Genomic DNA, 19,034 nt, shown 5'->3' with positions numbered 1-19,034 from the left:
GAGAAAGATTATATTAAACACGAAGGCATTCACTATCAGGAGACTTTTTTGCCTGTAGCTATGCTAAAGTCCATCCAGATATTGCTTGCTATTGCAGCATACCATGATTATGAGATCTGATAGATGGATGTGAAAACTATCTTTCTGAATAGATATCTTGAGGAAGATATCTATATGGAGCAGTCTCTAGATTTCACTTTCAGTGATGAAAGTCAGAAGGTATACAAGCTGCAAAGGTCTATATATGGACTGAAGCAAGCATCTTAGAGTTGAAATATTGATTTCAATAATTTGATCAAATCATTTGATTTCATCAAGAATGTGGAGGAGCCATATATTTATAAGAAGGTCAGTGGAGTATTGTCACATTTTTTGTATTGTACATCGATGACATCCTTCCAATTGGAAATAATATTTTCATGCTGACTTCGGTTAAGATATGGTTGTCTAAATAATTTTTCATTAAAGATCTTAGGGAAGTATTCTATATTTTAAAGATAAAGGTCTATAAAGATAGATCTAAAAGGATGCTAGACCTATCACAGAAGATATATATAGAGGAGGTACTGAAGAGATTCAACATAAAAAACTTCAAGAGGAGATTACTACCCCTTAGGCATGAGATTCATCTTTCCAACAAGATATGCCCTAGTATATCTGAAGAGATTCAGTGCATGAGCAAGATTTCTTATCCTTCTACTATAGAGAGCCTCATATAAGCCATACTATATATACGACCTGATATATCTCTTGCTGTGAGTGTCACAAGCAAATATCAATCGAATCTAGGCAAGAAGCACTGGATAGCTATGAAGTACTTGAGAAGGACCAAAGATATGTTCTTATCTTTAGAGGATGAGGAGAGTTAAGGGTATAAGTATTCACAGATTCAAACTTTATGTCTGATGTTGATGATAGAAAGTCTACATCAGGATGTGTTTTCTTATGTAATGAAGGTTCGGTGAATTGAAAGCGTTTCAAACACTCGATTATGATAGATTCAACCATGAAAGCTGAGTACATCACTCCTAAAGCTACAAAAGAAGCCTTCTAGTTCAAGAAGTTCATTGTGAAACTCGATATAATGTCATCAGATGCCATAACATCGTACTGCGACATTCATGGTGCCATAGCTCTAGCTAAGGAGCCCAAGTCTCACCAGAAGTCCTAGCACATAGAATGATGATTTTATATTATTCGCGACTACCTCGAGAAGAACTACATTAAGGTGCAAAGAGTAAACTCTATGGATAACTTGATAAATCTACTCACTAAACCATTTAGCTAGTAGAAGACTGAAGCACATCTTAAGAAGATGGGGCTTAGGTATATGGCTGATTGACTTTAGTACAAATAGAAGATTGTAGGATGTATGCCTTAGAAGCCAATTGAGTAGACACATATATTTATTCTAGGACATAATTTTATATTTGATATTTTTATTATTAATAAAATTAAATTATTAATTTCATTTATACTGTGTATGTATCTATGAATCGTTCAAGAAATTAATAAGATGATGATACATATTCTCAAAAGTTGAGAATTTGATGCATATGTCATTGGTGATTGATTCCTAAATATTCTTGATCGATGAATCATCATAGGGATGGTGATTAATCTAAGAGATTGATGCACATATCACTTTTCTTTTGAAGGATAGATGAGTCTTAAGTCTACAGTGTTAAAGAATAAGGGTACTGAGCATGACTAATATGAAAAGTCACTTAGATATCTACTCACTCATTAGTGATTTGCTCAATACTACAATAGTGTGACTAGTCCTTTGATCTGCAATGCCTTGACTATTCACAATTAGGTTACTATAGTTTGACAGTACATACACTTGGTCCCTAGCCATATGGGTCCTTACGATGTATGTTTGCTGCAGTAGGTTTATTGTAGGAATAGAATGTGCACCTATATAAAATCTATCACCCTTGGTAGATAAGAGAGGTGATCCTATATGATTTTTGAGACTGAGTTCAGAAGATCCTGGTTAGGGCAGTGTGAATAGTGGAAAAGGATTTTCAATATTTTCATATCAGAAACTCAAATCAAATAAATTTGATATCTGACAGATGACGGGGTTTGATGAAAAATTTCATAACCCTCATCTTGTCGGAACTCACAATAGAAGGATTGTATCATATGATAACTATATCTAGAGGTTCATCCATTCTATTATGGTGGAATGCCACTACATGCTGCTAGACATCACTGGTGAATTGTGAGACTCATAAGAATTATCTTGATGGTCAATAATATTTATTGGATGAGTTAAAATTATTCTCATCCATTGAAAGGAGTTTCAATGATATTGATAATGGAGATCATAATATATCTCACTATTAGATAAAATAGAACCTATGGGATCACCACATAAGATGTTGTGATTGATCAGATGGTAGGATTTAAGTTGATATATCAAAAGTTGATAAGTCAAAGGTTTGACAATATCAAAGAGTTGACACAATTAAACCCAAAAGCACTGGGACTCTATGTAATGAGGTGTTCACATATGAGGTGAGATCTTACACCTTTACCTTGAGAAACCAGAGTTTGATGTCAAAAGGGACTCCACACCTAGTGCCAAGAGTCCTTGTCCCTTAAGACTCCTTCACGCCTCTTTGAGAAAGATGTCTCCCATATGCACTATAAATCTCTTACGTTATAAGGGTTTTAATGTGGAAAATATGTTATGCCTCATGTGGATGAGTGCCCCAACCTTCCATGAACCTATGCCTTTGGACGCCCCACACCTTCCATGCCTAACCATACCTCACGCCCCTCTCTCTTGCACGTCAAAAGGGTTGGACATCCCAATCTCTCATCTTGAAACATCCAAGAGTTGGATGCCTCTTCTTACATGCTAAAGAGTTGGGCACATGCAAAAAGACAAGGAAAAAGAGGAGTGTAGGACTTTCTTGAGAAGGAAACCAAGAAAGATTAAGGAAGGTGCTAGATTCGTTCGTATGTGGAGCACGATCTGCAAAGAGAAAAAGCTAAAATCTTTGTGAAGGATTTCAGCAAAGTAGGAAAAGAAATCCACCATCAGAAGAGGATCTCTACAAGAGGCTAGCACCCCAGTGAGATTAGATACTTTTGATCAGATGACAGCTTCATGTGAATACTAGTAAAGATCAGATGCTTGTGCGGCTTCAAAAGGATCGAAAAGATATCCATGATTATCAAATTGCGGTGAAGTTCTATCCGCACAAAGGTGAAAATTTGATCTTCCTTCAATTTAATCTTAATCTTAATAACTATGAGGGATCCAAATTGATTCAAGATCAGATCTCATGCATGATAATCTGAATTTTTTTATTCTTCTACGCATGTTAATCAAAAATTTTTATATTTCCTTCCACTACGCACATTGATAAATACTTAATTTAAGTTATTTAAAGCAGAAAATTATATTTAATTTATTTTATTTATTAAGAATTTGATGCTTCTTTTTATGTTTTATAGGAAAAGTGATCGCCGATACAAAGAGTCTGATTTGTAGATCAAAAAGACTCAAGTTTAAAAAAAATTAGATTTAAAATAAAATTAAAATAAAAGAAGGATGCATACGGTATATAGAAAATGAAGATACTATGCAAGGAATCTAAAAAGGATATTGGCATCATTTTAAAGAAACAAAAATTTCTTTTTGGTAATCAAAAAGAAACAAAAGCTTCCTGGGCACGCGGGCGAGTGTGTGAGCGTGTGGGCGTGCGAGTGGGCACGGGCACAGGCACGGCATCGCGAGCGGGCTTGCGCAGATGCGGCATCACTGGGGCACGGGTGCGGGTGCGCGACAAGCGGACGCGAACGAACAGATGCTCATTAAAGAAAAAAAAAATTAATATTTGGAAATATTTTAAGAGGAAAGATTTATATTTTTTTTATCTGTTTGTGATCTTTTAGTCCTTAGCATTTTTTTAGTCCCACATCGAAAAATCATGTAAAACTCCTCCCTCCTAACACCTACAAAAAGACTTTTGTACTTCCATTGAAAGGGGGAGCCCAGAAATTCTTCTAGAGCCTTGCATAGAGGAAAAGAAAGGGACTACTTCATGAGCAGCTAGGCTAGCAGTCTCGGGAGTGGAGAAAAAATTTTGTAACGACACAGAGATGGTTTATTATTCTAAACTTTCTTGTATGTCTTTATATGCAATAAAGATTATACTTTTTATTTAAATCGTCATGAGTTCTTTATTTGCTCTCTTTCATATGCTTTTATTTATGCTTTTCTGTTAGATTAATATTAGGAACAACTTTTACTTTTCGGAGACACACCGTGATCTACGGGTACGGGACGTGCCGAGAAAAGAAGAGTTGTTTACCTAGTATTTTTTGGAGACGCATCGTGATCTATGGGTACGGGGCGTGCCGAAGAAAGATAGATATTTTTTCTAAGATTAATCGTATCTATTTAATTAAAAGAAAAGAGATACAACTTTACTAGTGCAAGATTAATTCAAAACTCCCGAGCTCTTTATTTTCTAATTACATCAATTTTAAAATAATTTATTTTCTAAATCAAAACAATGCTTCTTTCTTTTATTTTATAATCTCAACTTAGTCCAAGGTCCCTGAGGATACGATCTCGACTCATCTTACCTACGTAGTGAGTAGAGTTATTTTTGGTGCTATCAATGACTACGCATCAAATTTTGGCACCGTTGCCAGGGATCTTGGCACGGTTGAATTTAAAAAAAAAAAACCATGGATATTTCATAACACTTAACTAAAATAGTGTAACCCCAAATATAAAAATTTCTAACTTGATTGGACACCTTGTTTCTTTGCATTGCATCTCCATAATTAACTTTAAGGGCACAACCCATTAATCAGATAAGGTGGGGATTTGATCATCCTTCCTTGGCCCAAAAATCATAACCATCATTCTGCATTAAACCAAGCATTAATTTTAAAATTAATTAGACGTTGACCCCTAAGGATTTCGAGCTCATTAGGACAAGTGACCCTGAGAGTTGAATCGGGTTAGACTTGGTCAGCTAGCTGGTGTCTAGGCAAGTGGTTTGCGGGACGACTGGGCCCAAAGGAAGGTGATTTTTAATTGGTTCCATTCGCTGACCTGGCCAATTTAATTGGTGTCTAAGGAAAGCAACGGGGGGACTCCCACCAACTATACACTTACTTGGCCAGTTGGTTGGTCAAGCTCTGACTTGGAGGGATTGAAGGCTAACTATAGTTAGGAGCTGTCTAGAACTAGGGTAACTTTGGGATAGAGAGTCCATTGCGTGTTAACTTGATTGTAATTAAAATCTAACCGCAACTAATTCTTCTATTAGTTTTAGGACTTCTTAGGATCTCTTCTTTAGAACTCTTTTCTCTCTTCTCTTCTCCTCTTAATAAAAAAAAAATCCTTAACATACTAGGATAGTCCTACATAGACCTTTTAGTTGCATGTTAGGTCGATGATCACTAAAACCTGACTTGCAACCATTAGACGAAGAATTAGAAAAGACTCTTAGGACTACCCGAGTTAAAAACATGGCTGCACCTGGTGAGGCTAATCCTCCACGCTCATTGAGAGAATACTTCACTCCATCCTCGTATACCTACTCTCCATGCATTCAAGCACCTCCAGTAGAAGCTACCTGTTGGTGCAAAAATCCACCCGCACCGGAGAAGCTGAAGTCGTGGTCCCACCGAGACCTGCAAAAGAAGTCTAAACCGGAGGTGGGGTTGCTCTGGCAAGACCCTCTGACGCTCAAGTCAGTTCTCTGCCTCAACAAGAATGGAGTGCTCGAACAAAAATTTTAGCAGAGTTTCTAGGTAAAAATGAGAGCTTAGAGAATAACGTATCTGGGGTCCCCCCTTTTATAGGCAGAGGGGGCAATAAATTGATAGCGATGCCTGTAACCGTCTGGCAGTGGGCCGTCCGGAGTCAGGGGAAGTTTGTTGTGGAGAGTAGTGGAGCGGACCCTGGCTATCACCGGGGCGTGCCACGTGGAGTCCGCCATGGGCAGCGGAGCGGCGTCCGTTGTCGCGACTTGCCAGAGAATGGAAGAATCGTGCGGTATCCATCGTAGGAAGTGGAGCAGGATCGTGGCCATTATTATGGCCTGCCAGGGAGTGATGGGGCCGCGTGAAATCCATCGCAGGAGGTGGAGCAGAGTCATAGCCGTTGCTGCAGCCTGCCAGGGGGTGATGGAGCCGTGCGGAATCCGTCGCAGGAGGTGGAGCGGAGTCGTGGCTGTTGCTATGGCTTGCCAGGGGGTCCAGGCCTATCGGTCGGAGTTCGGTTGGGGTGTCTGATGGAGAGAGGTGGCTAGCTACCCGTCTGAGAGGAGCTTGGAGTCCGGCTCTCGCAGGAGCCCGGATGGAGTCATCTTTCAGTTGAAGTCAGGGACGAAGTCTGGCTCCCACAAGAGCTCGGATGGAGTTTTTCCGTAGCTGGGGCTGGAGACGAGTGAAGTCTGGCTCCCACAGGAGTTCGGGTGAAGCCTACCTGCAATTAGAGTTGGGGATGAGGTCCGACTCCCGTAGGAGTCCGGACGAAGTTTACCTACAGCAGGAGTCGTCGGCGGAGTCCGGCTCCCGTAAGAGTCTGGGCGGAGCCTGCAGGTGAAGTCGTAGGCGAGGCCCGGCTCCCGTAGGAGTCCAGACAGAGTTTACCTGCAATTAGAATCAGGGACAAAGTCCGGCTCCCGTAGGAGTCCGGATGAAGTTTACCTGCAGTAGGAGTCATCGGCGGAGTACGGCTCCTGTAGGAGTCTGGGCGGAGCCTGCAGGTGAAGTCATGGGCGGGGCCTGGCTCCTGTAGGAGCCCGGGCGGAGCCTGCAGATGAAGCCGTGGGTGAGGTCCGGCTCCCGTAGGAGTCCGGACGGAGTTTACCTGCAATTAGAATCAGGGATGAAGTCCGGCTCCCGTAGGAGTCCGGATGAAGTCTGGCTCCCGTAGGAGTCCGGACGAAGTTTACCTACAGCAGGAGTCATCGGTGGAGTCCGACTCCCGTAGGAGTCCGGGCGGAGCCTGCAGGTGAAGTCGTGGGCGAGGCCTGGCTCCCATAGGAGCCCGGGCGGAGTCAGCGGATGAAGTCGTGGGCAGGGCCCGGCTCCCGTAGGAGCCTGGGCGGAGCCTGCAGATGAAGTCGTGGGTGAGGTCCGGCTCCCGTAGGAGTCCGGACGGAGTCTACAGATGAAGTCGTGGGCGAGGTTCGACTCCCGTAGGAGCCCGGATGAAGTTTACCTGCAATTAGAATCAGGGACGAAGTCCGACTCCCGTAGGAGTCCGGATGAAATTTACCTACAGCAGGAGTCGTCGGCGGAGTCCGAGCGGAGCCTGCAGGTGAAGTCATGGGCGGAGTCCGGCTCCCGTAGGAGTACGGGCAGAGCCTGAGGTGAAGTCGTGGGCGGGGCCCGGCTCCCGTAGGAGCCCGGGCGGAGCCTGCAGATGAAGCCATAGGCGAGGTCCGACTCCCGTAGGAGTCCGGACGGAGTCTGCAGATGAAGTCGTGGGTGAGGTCCAGCTCCCGTAGGAGTTCGGATGGAGTTTACCTGCAATTAGAATCAGGGATGAAGTCCGGCTCCCGTAGGAGTCCGGACGAAGTTTACCTGCAGCAGGAGTCATCGGCAGAGTCCGGCTCCCGTAGGAGTCCGGGCGGAGCCTGCAGGTGAAGTCATGGGCGAGGTCCGGCTCCCGTAGGAGCCCGGGCGGAGCCTGCAGATGAAGTCGTGGGCCTGGCCCGGCTCCCGTAGGAGCCCAGACGGAGCCTGCAGATGAAGTCGTGGGCGAGGTCCGGCTCCCGTAGGAGTCCGGACGGAGCCTGCGGATGAAGCCGTGGGCGAGGTCTGGCTCCCGTAGGAGTCTGGACGGAGTCTGCAGATGAAGTGGGCGAGGTCTAGCTCCCGTAGGAGTCCGGACGGAGTTTACCTGCAATTAGAATCAGGGACAAAGTCCGGCTCCCGTAGGAGTCCGGATGAAGTTTACTTGCAGCAGGAGTCGTCAGCAGAGTCCGGCTCCCGTAGGAGTCCGGGGGAGCCTGCAGGTGAAGTCATGGGCGAGTTTGGCTCCCGTAGGAGTCTGGACGTCGCGAAGAATCCGGTCGACGCTGGCGGGGTCCTGTCCATCGGCAAAACTTGGGAGTGCGGCGGAGGCTCGGCCGCCCTGGAGGTTTGAAGAGATGTTGCCAGAAGTCGAAAGTCAGTTGGATCCCCGGAGGGTCACTCCGATCACGAACTTTGGTTGGGGGGTATTTTATACCCAACACCAGTCTCCCTACTTTCGACTTCGAATTTCGAATGAAAGAAGTACAGAAAAAATTTTGCAGCCGAAGTTATCCTCTCGAATCTTGTGCACGATCGCCCCCAGATATTTTGTCATTAAATGCGCACTGCTGGAGTCTTTTTCCGATTAGGGCGACCCGAAGAGTCTTTTCGAAACTCCCATCGGGACGTGATCCCAAGCGTCGTGCCATGAAAGCCCACGAACAGTCAACCCTAGGTCGCGGTGAGTGGGACACACGAGACATGTGGTGAGCACTGGTTGGCCTAGGGACACCTGCCACCATAACTGCGCCAGGCTCTGTTGCCTATTTAAGCCCCCACCTTTCCTCCAGGAACTTCACGACATCCTTCTTTCGCCTGAGAGCTTAGCCACTCAGACACTCCATCGGTGCCCCTTCCGACTTCGAGCGTCTTTTGCGTCGGTCTTTGCCATCTCCGCCGGCTCTCCGTCGTTTCCAGTCCCCCGAGTCTCTCCAAGGGGTTCCCCTGCTGGGGCCTCCGCCCCGGAGACCAATCTCAAGATGATGTCATAGACTAAGAAGAGTGCAAGGAGGAGAACAGCAGTCTGTGAGTTCTCCGATTGTCAAACTACCGCTGAGGGTTCCCGCCGCCTTAACTGGGGCTCAAGGAAGAATTCCTTCAACAACAGGAGTTTAATAACGGGGACAACCGGTGAAGACGTTCCGCCTGAGAACTTCGGAGTAGCCAAACGGGGCAACACCGGTCAAGGGGGCAGAGCTTTCGTCACAAGCCGTGGCGGGATCCTTGATGTCGTCGGGGCCGAGGGACCAGAAGCGGTCGGTGCCGATGGTGGGGCAGCAGAACTTGTTGCAGGGACGATGGAAGTAGTGCATGCCGACCTTACCGGAACACCCAGGATGGTGGTTGCCATGGAGCACATGGCGGTGGTGCATGTCTTCGGTGCCACCGCTGCCTCCGGGGTAATCTCGATTCTTTTTGAAACAGGTCGTCGTCGCCGCTGCCGTTGCCCTTGCTGCCCCCTAGAATCTATCCCACCTTTTCCCCCTAGGGTTGGGATTTCGGAGGTGGAGCGAAATGAGGCAGGGGGCGAGAGCCGAGAGGCTTGTCACACGTACTGGAAAATGCTGCTGGGAAGGATAGAACCGGGAAGAGAAGTCTACAGCTCGAAGTGGCCTCTAGTGTATCCCTTTCGAATCTTGTAATAATGTTTTCTTTTTCTGGCCCTCCGGGTCTTGTAATGTACATCTTGTTAATCGAGAAATGAGAAGGAGATTTTGTTACTTCGATCGCGCTTTGCGTCGAATTGTTGTCTGTCGAACTTCTTTCCTTTACCATTGTTGTTGTTGTATTCCCTTCTCTCTACTTCTCTTCTTTTCTTCTTTTCTTCCTCTCTTCTTTTTTTTTTCTTTCCTTTTTTTTGACGTCGTCCGTTGGTCGCCGATAGTTGTCACGTCAGCTCGCCTTTCAGTTGTCCTTCTCCCTTGACCTCAATGGCTCTACGATGTATATTTGACGAATAATATGAGAAGGAAATTTTCTGCTACTTCTTTTACTCATGTGTTGAATTATCGCTTGCCGAGCTTCTTTTCGGCCTTTGCATCATTCGGAGGTATTCGATTGCCATCGTATCGACTCATCTTTTTCGTCCATGGCCGCAGATTCGTTTGGGAATGCTCGGGTTTGGCGCCCCCCATTAGGGCTCGAGCTCGGAGGTCTGAGCTTTCGTCACCCTGAGGAAGTCATCTCATCTCGGGCTTGCGTTGAAAGCTTCCTTGTAAGTGGGGGTTCTTGATAAGAACCCCAATCCTTGCTAAGACGGGGTTCTCCGCATCTTTGACGCTGTTTGTTTTTCATTCGTCGCTGACGTAGTCCATCGCTTTCCCTTTTAACTCCTCTCCCCTTTTTCCTTTTTGAGTGGGATTTTTTCCTCCGCTCTTGGTGGGGCTGCGGGAGTCCGGCTCCCGTAGGTGAAGTCGGGGTGAGGTCCGACTCTCGTGGGAGTCCGAACGGAGTCTATCTGCAATTGAAGTCAGAGGCAAAATTTGGCTCCTATAGGAGTCCGAGCAGAGCTTACCAGCAGTCGAAGTCGGGGATGAAGTCCGGCTCCCGTAGGAGTCCGGACGAAGTTTACCTGCAGTTGAAGTTGGAGACGGAGTCTGGCTCCCGCAGGAGTCCGGATGAAGCTTGTCTGCAGTTGAAGTTGGAGACGGAGTCTGGCTCCCGTAGGAGTCCGGACGGAGCTTGTCTGTACTTGAAGTTGGAGATGGAGTCCGGCTCCCGTAGGAGTCCGGGCGGAGCTTGTCTGTACTTGAAGTTGGAGATGGAGTCCGGCTCCCGTAGGAGTCCAGACAGAGCTTGTCTGCAGCTGAAGTTGGAGATGGAGTCTTCCTTCGATCAAAGTTGAGGGCGAAGTCCGGCTCCCGTAGGAGTCCGGATGAAGTTTTATTGCAAAGGGGCCACTGGAGAAGGTCCTCCTTTTTCTTATCTGGTCTTGAATGACCAGACCTTAATTGACGTCGGGGCGAGGTTCTTTCCCTATTTCTGTCGTAACAGGCTTCAGCCTGGTTAGGACGAGGTTCACCTCTTGTCTCTAACACGGCTGTAGGGGCACATATGGGCGTTGCTGGGCCCCTCCCCCCATCCGATCTAAAGAGAATCGGGCCTTCGACTATGCTCAAGTTAGGGTAAGGTTCTCCCCCTGTCCCTAACAGGGCTGTGGGGGCGCACAGGGGCGTTGCAGGGCCTCTTCCCCCATCCGGTCTAAAGAGAACCGGGCCTTCGACTTTGCTCAAGTTAGGGCGAGGTTCTCCTCCTGTCCCTAACAGGACTGTGGGGGCGCATATGGGCATTGCAAGGCCTCTCCTCCCATCCGGTCTAAAGAGAACCGGGCCATCGACTTTGCTCAAGTTAGGGCAAGGTTCTCCTCCTGTCCCTAACAGGGCTGTGGGGGCGCATATGGGCGTTGCAGGGCCTATCCCCCATCCGATCTAAAGAGAACTGGGCCTTCGACTTTGCTCAAGTTAGGGCGAGGTTCTCCTCCTATCCCTAACAGGGCTGTGGGGGCGCATATGGGCATTGCAGGGCCTCTCCCCCCATCCGGTCGAAAGAGAATCGGACCTTCGACTTTGCTCAAGTTAGGGCGAGGTTCTCCTCCTGTCCCTAACAGGGCTGTGGAGGCGCATATGGGCATTGCAGGGCCTCTCCCCCCATCCGGTCTAAAGAGAACCGGACCTTCAACTTTGTCGAGATGAAGTTCTCCTCCTGCTTCTGACACAGTTTGTTTTGACTGCCCTGTCGATATAAGCTAGTGCCAAGAGGGGAGATATGTAGATATGCAACTTTTATTTAAGATAGAGTTATCGGTAATACATTCGTAAGTTTTCCGAGCTCCATGGTCGCGGGAGGTCTGCTCCTCCGAGCTCCTTGAGGTAATAAGTTTCGGGCCGGACTACTTCTTTGACCTCATACGGGCCTTCCCAGTTTGGGGCAAGCTTCCCTCGATCCTGAGGTTGCGAGACAGCGGCTCGTCGAAGCACTAGATCTCCTACTCTAAAGGCTTTATTCTTGACCTGGGAATTGTAATAGCGGGTGACTTTCTGTCTGTAGGCTGCCATCCGAACTTGTGCTACCTCCCGTTTTTCTTCCAGCAAGTCAAGGTTGGCTTTAAGACCTTGCGAATTTTGATGTTCGTTGAATGTCATGACTCGTGCCGATGAGAGTTTAAGCTCAATTGGGATGATGGCCTCCATTCCGAAGGCTTTAAGCAAAGGGGGTCTCCCCTGTGGGTAGTCTTTGGATAGTTCGATATGCCCACAACACATGATAAAATTCGTCTGCCCAAGTTCCCTTCGCCTTTTCAAGCCTTGTCTTGATCCCCTGCAGAAGGGTTCTGTTGGTCACTTCAGCTTCGCCGTTCGCCTGAGGATGGGCTACTAATATGAAGTTATGGGAGATGTTTAAATCTTCACAGAATTCGATGAATCTTGCTCCCGCGAACTGCCGCCCGTTATCAGTGATTAGGGTCCTTGGTAGACCGAACCTGCAAACGATTGACTTCCAGACGAAATCTTGCACTTTAGCTTCTATGATTTTCGCCAGTGGTTCGGCTTTGACCCACTTGGTGAAATAGTCAATCGCCACTAGGAGGAACTTCCTCTGCCCCGACGCCATGGGAAAGGGTCCAAGGATGTCCATCCCCAATTGCGCAAAAGGCCATGGGGCGCTCAAGGGTGTAAGCTCGGTAGCGGGCTGTCTCTGGATGTTGGCATATCTCTGACATCGGTCACACTTTCTGACGTATTCAATCGAGTCATGATGCATCGTCGGCCAGTAATATCCTTGGCGAAGCAACTTGTGGGATAAAGATCTAGCCCCCAGATGGCTTCCGCAGATTCCTTCATGCACCTCCCACAGGGCGTAGTCAGCTTCCGAAGGCCAGAGACACTTTAAAAGGGGCAAAGAGTATGATCTCTTGTACAACTTGCCCTCATAAAGGATGTATCGGGAGGCTTGATTTCTGAGCTTTCGAGCCTCTTTTGTGTCCTGGGGGAGAACCCCGTCTCTGAGATAGGTTGTCAGTGGATCGATCCAGCTGGGCTCGTGGTCAATTTCCATCACGGGCCATGATTCTTCCGTACTCAGGCACTTTAGAACTTCAAAGAGAATGCCCTTGGGCAATTTGGCTGGAGCCAGCATTGCCAACTTGGAGAGAAGGTCGGCCCTGGTATTTTCCAACCTCGAAATCTGTCTGATGTTGAAGCTGCTGAAGGCGGGGATGAGCTCCTTTACCTTTTCAAGGTATTTAGTCATGCTGTCTTTCCGCGCTTCGTAGTTCCCGTTAACTTGTCCAACTACTAGTTGAGAGTCGCTGTGGACCTGGAGTCGATCTATCCCTAGCTCTTTGACGATCCTTAGTCCTGCGATCAGAGCTTCATATTCTGCTCCATTGCTTGTTGCGGAGAACTCGAAGCGCAGAGCGTACTCCTCGATGACTCCCTCTGGACTGATCAAGATCAGGCCCGCACCAGCGCCTGACATGTTGGAAGACCCATCCACGTAGAGGGCCCAAAAGCAACCAGAGGGATCCGCTTCTTCTTCGGGGGAGTTCGGTCGGGACTCCAGGCTGTCAATTTCATCTTGTTCAGGTTCGGCCTCCTTTGGGATAGTACACTCCACTATGAAATCTGCCAATATCTGGGCCTTCACTGCTGGCCTGGATCGATAGTTGATGTCGAATTATGTGAGCTCGATCGCCCATTTTCCCATCCTCCCGGAGGCATCCGCCCGATGCAGAATCACCTTGATCGGTTGGTCGATGAGCAGCGTTACGGTGTGCCCTTGAAAGTAGGGTCGGAGCCTCCGGGCTGCAATCAACAGGGCGTAAGTCAGTTTTTTCAATTTGGTGTACCTGGTCTCGACGTCTCTCAAGACACGACTGACGTAGTAGATCGGCCGTTGGACTTTCGCTTCTTCTTTGACAAGGACTGCCATGAGAGCCATGGGAGAGACCGTCAGGTATAAAAATAGTTTCTCCCCAGGCTCTAGCTTTGCCAACAGCAGGGGTGAGCCGAGGTAGCTCCTTAGTTCTTCGAACACTTGTTGGCACCCAGGGGTCCAACAGAAATTCTTCGACTGCTTGAGAGTTTGGAAAAAGGGTAAGCACTGTTCGGCTGACCTCGCGATAAAACGATTCAGGGCTGCTATTCTCCCTGTAAGATGCTGAACCTCTTTTATCGACCTTGGGGCGGTCATCTCCTGGATGGCGTGAATTTTTTCTGGATTGGCCTCAATCCCGCGCCCCGACACCATGAAGCCCAGGAACTTTCCCGAGGTCACTCCGAAAGCGCACTTAGTCGGGTTCAGCTTCATTTTATATTTTCGGAGGGCGTCGAAGGTCTCCTCGAGGTCGGTGATGTGGTCCATGGAAGATTTACTTTTTACGAGCATGTCGTCCACGTAGACCTCCATGTTGCGGCCGATCTGCTCTTTGAAGATTTTGTTCACCACCCGCTGGTAGGTTGCGCCTGCATTTTTGAGGCCGAAAGGCATGACCCTGTAACAGTAAAGGCTAGGGTTAGTAATGAAAGCGATCTTTTCTTCATCTTCCGGTGCCATCCTGATTTGATTATTGCCGGAGAACGCATCCATGAAGGTGAGGAGCTCATGGCCCGAGGTCGCATCCACCAGTTGATCGATTTTGAGAAGGGGGTAGCTGTCCTTTGGGTAGGCCTTATTCAGCTTTTTGAAGTCTATGCACATCCTCCACTTGCCGTTTGCTTTTTTGACTAGGACAACGTTGGAAATCCAATCAGGATAATTGACTTCCCTAATGAATCCGACCTTAAGGAGTTTGTCCACTTCCTCGACTATCGCCTTCTGCCTTTCTGGTGCATGACCTCGAATTTTTTCTTTCGTCGGTCGATGCTTTGGATCGACGGTCAGATGGTGCTCCATGACTTCCGTGTCAATCCCCGGCATGTCTGCTGGAACCCAAGCAAAAATGTTCACATTCTTTCGTAGAAAATTGATGAGACGTGTCCGCACCTCCTCCCCCAGTTTGGAGCCAATCATCGCCACATGCTCCGCATTCCCATCGTTCAGAGGGATCGGTACCAGATCTTCAGTTGGACTGCCCCTCTCTTCAGTGAGGTCATCGCGAGCATCCAGCCCATCAACTGGACAGGGGTTGAATTGGTCGCTTCTTTGCAAGGCTATGTTGTAGCAGTGTCTGGCCAGGGCTTGGTCTCCTCGGACCTCTCCGATCCCCTGGTTGGTGAGAAATTTTAACTTCAAATGGTAGGTTGACATGATGGCTCGGAGAGCATTGAGGCCAGGTCAGCCAAGGATTGCGTTGTAGGCTGACGGCGCCTTCACCACCAAAAAATTCATCAGAGCCCTGGATTGCCTTGGATATCGACCTGCGACCACAGTCAAAGTTATCATTCCCTCCACCGGAACAGCATCGCCGGTAAACCCTACTAGAGGGGAGCCAATCGGCCTCAAATGACCGTCAAGGATGGACATTCTTGTAAAGGCGTCGTAGAACAAAATGTCGGCCGAACTTTCATTGTTGACGAGAATGCGGCGAACGTCGTAATTTGCTATATTCAAGGAAACTACAACCACGTCGTTATGAGAGAATTGAACTCCCAGAGCATCTTCTTCAGTAAAGGTTATGGGCTCCTCAATCTTTTGTCGCTTGGGGGGTACGGCTAGTACATTTGTTGCTTCCTGCCGGGATCCTCCCGAGATGGTGTTGGTGAAATCCGTTGGAGGTCGATTGTCCGACCGCTCCATGCTGGCCATCGTTGCTAGGGGATGCGGGGCCTAGGAAACTGGAGGCGAGGCCAAAGCTTGAGATCCTACCGCGGAGGCCGTGGGTTGCCGTGTGGATGCCTTACGGGGAGGCATCGAGCAAAGACCAAGTGGAGGAGGGAGGAGAGGGCACCGAAAAAGATGCCTGGGGGCAATCCCATTGAGCGCTCCTTTAAGAACAAGGGTACTGTGGAGGTTCGACCCCTTCCTCTAGCGCCAATCCTGTTGGTGCAAAAATCTGCCTGCGCCGGAGAAGCTGGAGTCACGGTCGCCGTCGAGACCTGCAAAAGAAGTCTAAACTGGAGGTGGGGTTGCTCCGGCAAGACCCTCCGACGCTCAAGTCAGTTCTCTGTCTCAACAAGAATGGAGTGCTCGAAATAGAAATTTTAGCAGAGTTTCTAGGTAAAAATGAGAGCTTAGAGAATAACGTATCTGGGGTCCCCCCTTTTATAGGCGGAGGGGGCAATAAACTGATAGCGATGCCTGTAACCATCTGGCAGTGGGCCACCCAGAGTCAGGAGAAGTTTGTTGCGGAGAGTAGTGGAGCAGACCCGTGGCTATCACCGGGGCGTGCCACATGGAGTCCGTCACGGGGAGCGGAGCGGCGTCCGTTGTCGCGACTTACCAGAGAATGGAAGAATCGTGCGGTATCCATCACAGGAAGTGGAGCAGGATCGTGGCCATTATTATGGCCTGCAAGGGAGTGATGGGGCCGCATGGAATCCGTCGCAGGAGGTGGAGCAGAGTCGTGGCCGTTGCTGCGGCCTACCAGGGGGTGATGGAGCCGTGCGAAATCCATCGCAGGAGGTGGAGCGGAGTCGTGGCTGTTGCTGTGGCTTGCCAGGGGGTCCAGGCCTATCGACCAGAGTTCGACTGGGGTGTCTGATAGAGAGAGGTGGCCAGCTACCCATCTAAGAGGAGCTTGGAGTCCGGCTCTCGCAGGAGCCCGAATGGAGTCTTCTTTCAGTTGAAGTCGGGGACGAAGTCCGGCTCCCACAGGAGCTCAGATGGAGTTTTCCCGCAGCTGGGGCTGGAGACGAGTGAAGTCTGGCTCCCACAGGAGTTCAGGTGAAGCCTACCTACAATTGGAGTTGGGGATGAGGTCCGGCTCCCGATGGAGTCTGGACGAAGTTTACCTGCAGCAGGAGTCGTCGGTCGAGTCTGGCTCCCATAGGAGTCCAGGTGGAGCCTGCAGGTGAAGTCGTGGGCGAGACCCGGCTCCCGTAGGAGTCCGGATGGAGTTTACCTGTAATTAGAATCAAGGACGAAGTCTGGCTCCCGTAGGAGTCCGGACGAAGTTTACCTGCAGCAGGAGTCGTCGGCGGAGTCCGGGTCCCGTAAGAGTCCGGGCGGAGCCTGCAGGTGAAGTCATGGGTGGGGCCTGGCTCCCGTAGGAGCCCGGGCGAAGCCTGCAGATGAAGCCGTGCGCGAGGTCCGGCTCCCATAGGAGTCCGGACGGAGTCTGCAGATGAAGTCGTGGGCGAGGTCCGGCTCCCGTAGGAGTCCGGACGGAGTTTACCTACAATTAGAATCAGGGATGAAGTCCAGCTCCCGTAGGAGTCCGAACGAAGTTTACCTGCAACAGGAGTCATCAACGGAGTTCGGCTCCCGTAGGAGTCCAGGCGGAGCCTGTAGGTGAAGTCATGGGCGAGGCCCGGCTCCCGTAGGAGCCCAAGCGAAGCCTGCAGATGAAGTCATGGGCAGGGCCCGGCTCCCGTAGGAGCCCGGGCGGAGCCTACAGATGAAATTGTGGATGAGGTCCGACTCCCGTAGGAGTCCGGACGGAGTCTGCGGATGAAGTCGTGGGCGAGGTCCGACTCCCGTAGGAGCCCGGATGGAGTTTACCTGCAATTAGAATCAGGGATGAAGTCCGGCTCCCGTAGGAGTCTGGACAAAATTTACCTGCAGCAGGAGTCGTCGGCGGAGTCCGGCTCCCGTAGGAGTCCGGGCGGAGCCTGCAGGTGAAGTCATGGGCGGAGTCCGGCTCCCGTAGGAGTTCGGGCGGAGCCTGCAGGTGAAGTCATGGCTGGGGCCCGACTCCCGTAGGAGCCCGGGCGGAGCCTGCAGATGAAGCCGTGGGCGAGGTCCGACTCCCGTAGGAGTCCGGACGGAGTCTGCAGATAAAGTCGTGGGTGAGGTTCGGCTCCCGTAGGAGTCCGGACAGAGTTTACCTGCAATTAGAATCAGGGACGAAGTTCGGCTCCCGTAGGAGTCCGGACCAAGTTTACCTGCAGCAGGAGTCATCGGCGGAGTCCGGCTCCCATAGGAGTCCGGGCGGAGCCTGTAGGTGAAGTCGTGGGCGAGGCCCGACTCCCATAGGAGCCCGGGCGGAGCCTGCGGATGAAGTCATGGGCAGGGCCCGGCTCCCGTAGGAGCCCGGATGGAGCCTGCAGATGAAGTCGTGGGCGAGGTCCGGCTCCCGTAGGAGTCCGGACGGAGCCTGCGAATGAAGCCGTGGGCGAGGTCCGGCTCCCGTAGGAGTCCGGACGGAGTCTGCAGATGAAGTCGTGGGCGAGGTCCGGCTTCCGTAGGAGTCCAGACGGAGTTTACCTGCAATTAGAATCAGGAACGAAGTCCGGCTCCCGTAGGAGTCCGGACGAAGTTTACCTACAGCAGGAGTTGTCGGTGGAGTCCGGCTCCCGTAGGAGTCCGGGCAGAGTCTGCAGGTGAAGTCATGGGCGGAGTCCTGCTCCCATAGGAGTCTGGACGTCGCGAAGAATTCGGTCAACGCTGGCGGGGTCCTGTCCGTCGGCAAAACTTGGGAGTGTGGCGGAGGCTCGGCCGCCCGGGAGGTTTGAAGAGATGTTGCCGGAGGTCGAAAGTCAGTTGGATCCCCGGAGGGTCACTCCCATCACGAACTTCGGCTGGGGGGTATTTTATACCCAACACTACCCAATATGAGATTAAGTCTAGCATTATTCAAATGTTGCCATCATTCTATGGACTTAGTAACGAGAACCCATACAAACACTTGGATGAATTTCTTGAAATTTGTTCCACAGTAAAAATCCAAAACTTCTCAAATGATGCCCTTAGGTTGAAACTGTTTCCTTTCTCACTTAAGGACAAAGCCAAACATTGGTTAAACTCCTTAGACTCTACAACCATTTCAACTTGGGAACATCTTCAGAGAGAATTTCTCAAGAAATACTTTCCAATTGAAAAAATAAATCAAATTAGAAAAGCTATCACTAGTTTTTCCTAATTGGAGGGTGAACTTTTTCATGAGATATGGGAAAGATTAAGGGACCTCATTCGTAAATGTCCACACCATGCTGTCCCTAAATGGCAACTTTGTCAGTATTTTTATGATGGTCTATCAGAGAAACACCGACAAATGGTTGATGCATCATGTGGTGGGACATTCATGCTAAAGAGTGAGGATGAAGCCTGGCAGCTCTTTGAAACACTTAGTGAGAATTTTCTACATCATATGTCTGCCACTTCTAGAGAACAACCCATGCTTCAACAAAAAAGAAGTGGAATTTATC

The 19,034-nt window shown here is 49.3% G+C and overlaps 1 non-coding gene across 1 annotated transcript; it reads right to left on the bottom strand.

The window, feature by feature from the left end:
- Positions 1-18,716: 18,716 nt before the first annotated feature.
- Positions 18,717-18,822, bottom strand: LOC140857649 (small nucleolar RNA R71). The gene has a single exon (XR_012141140.1). It is a non-coding gene; the product is annotated as a small nucleolar RNA R71 (small nucleolar RNA).
- Between the last annotated feature and the right edge of the window lie 212 nt (positions 18,823-19,034).

This window comes from Elaeis guineensis, chromosome 4 (assembly GCF_000442705.2).
Source record: "Elaeis guineensis isolate ETL-2024a chromosome 4, EG11, whole genome shotgun sequence".
Taxonomy (NCBI): Eukaryota; Viridiplantae; Streptophyta; class Magnoliopsida; order Arecales; family Arecaceae; genus Elaeis; species Elaeis guineensis.
This window is presented reverse-complemented; position numbering and strand designations above follow the sequence as displayed.